Here is a 6000-nt window from a genome sequence, read left to right as displayed (position 1 = left end):
CAGACATAGGGAACTCCAGGACAATACTAGGAGCTTGCTATGTGGCAACTGCTGCAACATTTTCTACATTACACCAGCAATTTCACTTTCATCATTAGCTCTGAAACACATTGGGACATTTGTGTATATTAAAATAAATAGCAATTCATTTTCCGAGATAACAAGGTGTAGAGCTGGATGAACACAGCAGGCCAAGCAGCATCAGAGGAGCAGGAAAGCTGACATTTCGAGTCTAGACCCTTCTTCAGAAAAAAATGATTTCACCTCTAATTGCCCTCCTTTCCAACTCTTCCTCTCATCCACCTTCCCTTTTCCCTTTGCTCCCACCCCTCCTTCCAGCCAGAAACACCTCATGTACAAAAGAAGCCAAAGTAACAGTGGATCCAGCTCTGACTTCACCTTCTGATCTTCAGTGCCTGCCTAGTTTAGCTTAAGAGAAATGTTGAGGTTTTTAAGTTTAATTCATCCTGGTGAGTAGATTGGAATTCCTAATGGCCCCAGCTGAAACAGTCTGAATCTGCACCTGGATGAACATTCACTAAAATGCAAGAGAACTCATTTTTCAATTCAGCAACATCATTTTACATCAAACTCTTAACATTCCAAACACTGAGAGCTAAGCCAAATAAAAATTATCTCCAAGCCCTATTGGTGGAGAGGACTCAGAGATTGATTAAGACACAGTCACAGATTCATACAGCATGGAAACAGATCCAAGTTCTCCATTCTGACCAGGTTTCCTAAACTGAACTGCTGCCATCTGCCTGTGTTTGGCCTGTATCCCTCTGAACCTCTCCTGTTCTCATACCTGTTCAACGGGTTTGGTTCTCTACAATTTAAAACACAGAAAGAGACAATTATGCCCAACTAGCTCAGTCATGGTGATTGTCCACATAAGTTTTGTCCTACTTTCCTTCATCTTATCATCAACAAGACTTTCTGCTTCTCTTTCCCTCAAATGTTTATCTAGTTTCCCTTTAAATGTATCAATGCTGTTCATACCAACCACACCCTGAATTAATAGATTCCACATTTTCAACACTAGTTGAATTGAATTCATTGGGCAGCAGTTCAAGAATTGGGAATCACCGCCACCTTCTATAGGGAAATAAAGGATGGCACTAATTGTTGGTCTAGCCAGCAGCATCTAAATCTTGTGAAAAAAATAAAAAATGCAATAACCTAAGTTGTTGTTGTTTGCAAATGTTGAGATTGCAGTTCACTAAAAAAATTGCTGCAACTCTGGAGATTCCAGACTTGGTTCTGATTCGGTTTAAGGAAAGGCCAGCAACATCAGGTTGGAGAAAATTTTAAACTGTTGCCATTCCAGCAGAGATTGAAAACATTTTTTAAAAGTTTCCAGTTCTTATCTGAAAGGAACATGTCTCATTATTTTACAATTTGATGCTCTTAACAATCATCCAGGAAATTAGGGATGGGCAATAAACATTGACCTAGCCAGCAACTCCACAGTATGTGAATGAATTTTATGAACAAGTTAGGACTTTTACTTTAACCAAAACCATCGAGCAAAGACTTTTTTGTAAAATTGCAGATCAGAACTTTCCCCTTTTACAACGAACACAACCATAAAACCAACCTTACAGGTGTATGCCTGTAATAGTCAATCTATTTTCCTGACCCAGTCCAAAATGGTTCATAACTCCTAACAGTTTACTTCTTTTAACAGACTGTTGACTGTTAATCAAAGACTTGTCTATCATGGTGAGAGCTTTCCTGGATATCCTTCTCTAGTGAAAAGTAGGGCAAGCTTCTGACTTTTTTTTTAAATCTTCATGGTCCTTTCAAGCACCTATCCACATCTCTGCCTGATGAACCATAGAGATGATTAGCCACTAGCAGTAATTTCCTTCCTGAATCCAGGCAAACTGATTGTGTCTGTGAGTTTCAGGGATATCTTAGACATACTTACTTTCTCAAAACCAATCTCAACATGCATCTACTGGAGCTTGCAGCCAGGTGGAAATGCTGACAAATTATCCTTGAGGATCAAGCCCTTTTTTTAACCATGGAAGCAAATGCTAAGTTTACAGGATGACATTCTGAACACCTTTCTAGGACTTTGGAGACTATCAATATAACTATTGTAAACACAGATTCTGCTGCCATCATTTCCAAATGCAAACACATTACACCTTCTTTCCATGCTTCCCTTTGATGCTTAGCAGCTACATAACCCAAGTATTTGTCAAATTGATTTAAGAGGTCACATGACATCCTGAATTTTACCTAAGTTAAAGATATTATACCAGAACCTAACAATTTTATAAAGCTCTTATTTGTAATAAAATGCACAAGACAACACAAGTTGTCAGGGGTTGGAGGTCTGGTGGTGATTATGGATGTAAGGAATCAAGAGGTCATGCAGAGATTTAAAACTGGAGGCAGTGGAGGATTGACATCGCATGTGGCCACCAGGTGATGGTGATTGGGTCTTGATGCAGATTAAAATAGCCGCAACAAAGTTTTGAACAAAGTATGGAGATGGAGGATGAAAATTATGGAAGATCTGGAGTTTATTTTGGAAAGTGAAATTACAGTAGTGCTCAGATTATCAGGCTATCAATGAGTGGTGAATTCTTATTTTTATTCATTCACAGCATGGGGGTATCACTGGCTGGGCCAAAATTTATTGCCCATCCCTAATTGCCCAGAGGGCAGTTAGGAGTCAACTACATTGCTGTGGGTCTGGAGTCACATGTGGGCCAGACCAGTTTCCCTGAACAAGATTCGTGAGCCAGTTGGGCTTTTCTGACAATCAACAATGGTTTCATGATCTTCATTAAACTCTTAGTTCAGATTTTTACTGAATTCAAATTTCACCATCTCCCATGGCAGGATTCAAGCTGGGGTCCCCAGGACATTACCTCAATCTCTGAACGAACAGTGCAGCAATAATATAATTCTCTCAGCATCATTGTTTTCATGGCTGAAGGTGCAGGATCAGCATGGCTACACGCAGGCTGTTATTGGGGTATCACTTCTCACCTTGCGCTGGGCAACGGCAGCGCTTGTGAGTCTGGTGCAGAAAGTTCCCAGACCAGTTAGCTTGCCTACATGTATGTTCATTGGCTGGTGTGTTTTTCCAAGAGAGGTGATCTGCAATGCATAAATTGTCATGCTCTTTTTCAACATGTCCCTGTATCATTTGTATTGACCATCATAATGAAAAATGTCCCAAGACAGTTTCCCATTCACCTGGGGATTTTGTAAACATCCAAGTGGGAGATATGGCCAGCTCAACTATGTTGATTTTCTGGAAGGACATCTCCAAGTTCTTGATCCTAGCAAGACAAAGGACAGCATTGTGATTTTGTCTCCCATTGAATTCTCATGCCAGACCTCAGATACATTGGTGGAAGCGTTCCGGAACATTGAAGTGACATCTTTAGCAGACACAGGCAAGACTGAAGAAGCAGAACCAGGAGTAGATCATTCTGCCCACTGATCCTGCTCCAATATTCAATGTGAACATAGCTGATTTGATCAATCAACTCTACTTTCCTGGCCACTCCCTTGATTCCCAGAAAAACTAAAAGTCTTTCTCTCTCAACCTTAAATGTATTGAACAATAGACATCCTCTAGGATACAGAATTCTAAAGATTACAACCCTCTGAATGAAACCCTCTCCTTCTCTCAGTCTTAAATGATTGGTCCCTTTTCCTGATACAGTATCCATGATTTCTCAATTCCCAAGCCTGCGGGAAATGATCTCTCAATGGTTATCATGTAATGTCCTTTCAGAATCTTGCAAGAGAATTAGGTCATCTCTGATTCTTCTAAACTCCAGAGAATACAGAGCCAATTTAATTAGCTTTTCATTATTAACCCTCTTAATCAAGAAACCAACCTAGTGAACCTTCACTGTGCCACTTCAAATGCAAGTATGACCTTCCTTAAGTATTTCAACAAAAATTGCATTCCCAAAAATCTATATTCCAGATGTGGTCTTAACAAATCCCTGTACAATGTAGCAAGACTTATTTTATCTATACTCAAATTCAGACTGACATGCCACTTGTTGCCAGATTTTTTACTGCACATAGAAACATAGAATTAGAAGCAGTGATAGGCCATTTAAATGCTTGAGCCTTCTCTGCTTTTCAATATGCTCATGGCTGAAGATCAAGCTCAATACCCTAATCCCACGTCCACCATATCTCTTGATCTCTTTAACCACAAAGCTATATCTAACTTCCACATAAAAAAAATGTTTTGGCCTCGATCACTTTCTGTGAGAGTAAATTCCACAGACTCACCAGTCTCTAGGGAAGGAAATTCCACTCATCTCAGCCCTAAAATGTTTATCCTTTATTCTCAAACAATGACCTCTAGTTCTGGACTCCCCCAACATGAGAAACATCCTTCCCTCTTCTAATCTTCTGAGATGCCCCACATTCTTCTAAACTCCAGCGAATACAATCCTAAGTCAATCTCATGGCCCGCCACATCCCCAACTCAAACATTACGATCAAGCCAGCGGATCAACCCTGGTTCAATGGAGAGTGCAGGAGGGCATGCCAGGAGCAGCACCAGGCATACCTGAAGGTGAGGTGTCAACCTGGTGAAGCCACAAACAGGAATACTTGCACGCCAAGCAGCAATAGCAGCAAGTGACAGACAGAGCTAAGCAATCCCACAACCAATGGATCAGATCTAAGCTCTGCAGTCCTGCCACTTCCAGCTGTGAATGGTGGTGGACAATTAAACAACTCACTGGGGAAGGAGGCTCCACAAATATCCCCATCCTCATTGATGAAAGAAGCCAGCACATTAGTGCAAAAAATAAGGCTGAAGCATTCACATGATCAGTTGGAGGAGTTGCATTACTGGCCAACAAGCATATCACAGCTGTGCTGAAGGAGGGCATGGTGGAGAACTCACGCAGTGAGGCAATATGGGCAGAGCTCAGAAATAGGAAGGGTGTGGTAACAATGTGGGGGCTGTACTACAGGCCTCTCTACAGCAAGCATGAGATAGAGGTACAAATATGTACACAGATTAAGGAAAGATGTAGGAGCAACAGGGTGATGGTGATGGGAGATTTTAATTTTCCCAACATTGACTGGGATTCACTTTGTGTTAGGAGCTCAGATGGAGCAGAATTTGTAAGGAGCATCCAGGAGGGTTTTCCAGAGCAGTATGTAAATATTCCAACTCAGGAAGAGGCCATACTGGACCTGGTGTTGGGAAATGAGCCCAGCAAGGTGGTTGAAGGTTCAGTAGGGGATTACTTTGGGAATAGTGATCACATTTCCGTAAGATTTAGAATACTGATGGGCAAAGATGAGAGTGATCCTCAAGGAAGAGTGCTGAACTAGGGGGAGGCCAACTATAGCAAAATTCAGCAGGAGCTGGGGAATGTGGATTGGGAACAGCTGTTTGAGATTAAATCCACATTTGATATGTGGGAGGATTTTAAAGAGAGATTGATTAGAGTAAAGGACAGACATGTCACTGTGAAAATGAGGGATAGCAAGGGCAAGATTAGGGAACCATGGATGACAGGTGAAATTGTGAGACTAGCAAAGAGGAAAAAGGAAGCATACAAAAGGTCTAGGTGACTGAAAACAGATGAAATTTGGAAGAATATTGAGAAAGTAGGACCAATCTGAAATGAGGGATTAAGAGAGCTGAAAGGGATCATGAAATATCTCTATCAGACAGGGTTAAGGAAAATCCCAAAGCCTTTTATTCATACATAAGGAGCAAGAGGCTAACGAGAGAAAGGGTTGGCACACTCAAGAACAAAGGAGGGAAGTTATGCGAGGAGTCAGAGAAAATGAGTGAGATTCTTAATGCGTACTTTGCGTCGGTATTCTCTGAGGAGAGGGACAGGACAGATGTTGAGGTTAGGGATAGATGTTTGATTACTCTAGGTCAAGTCAGCATAAGGAGGGACAAAGTGTTGGGTATTCTAAAAGACATTAGGATGGACAAGTCCCCAGGTCCAGATGGGATTTAACCCAGATTTCTGA

This window comes from Stegostoma tigrinum, chromosome 7, assembly GCF_030684315.1.
Source record: "Stegostoma tigrinum isolate sSteTig4 chromosome 7, sSteTig4.hap1, whole genome shotgun sequence".
Lineage (NCBI taxonomy): Eukaryota > Metazoa > Chordata > Chondrichthyes > Orectolobiformes > Stegostomatidae > Stegostoma > Stegostoma tigrinum.
This window is presented reverse-complemented; position numbering follows the sequence as displayed.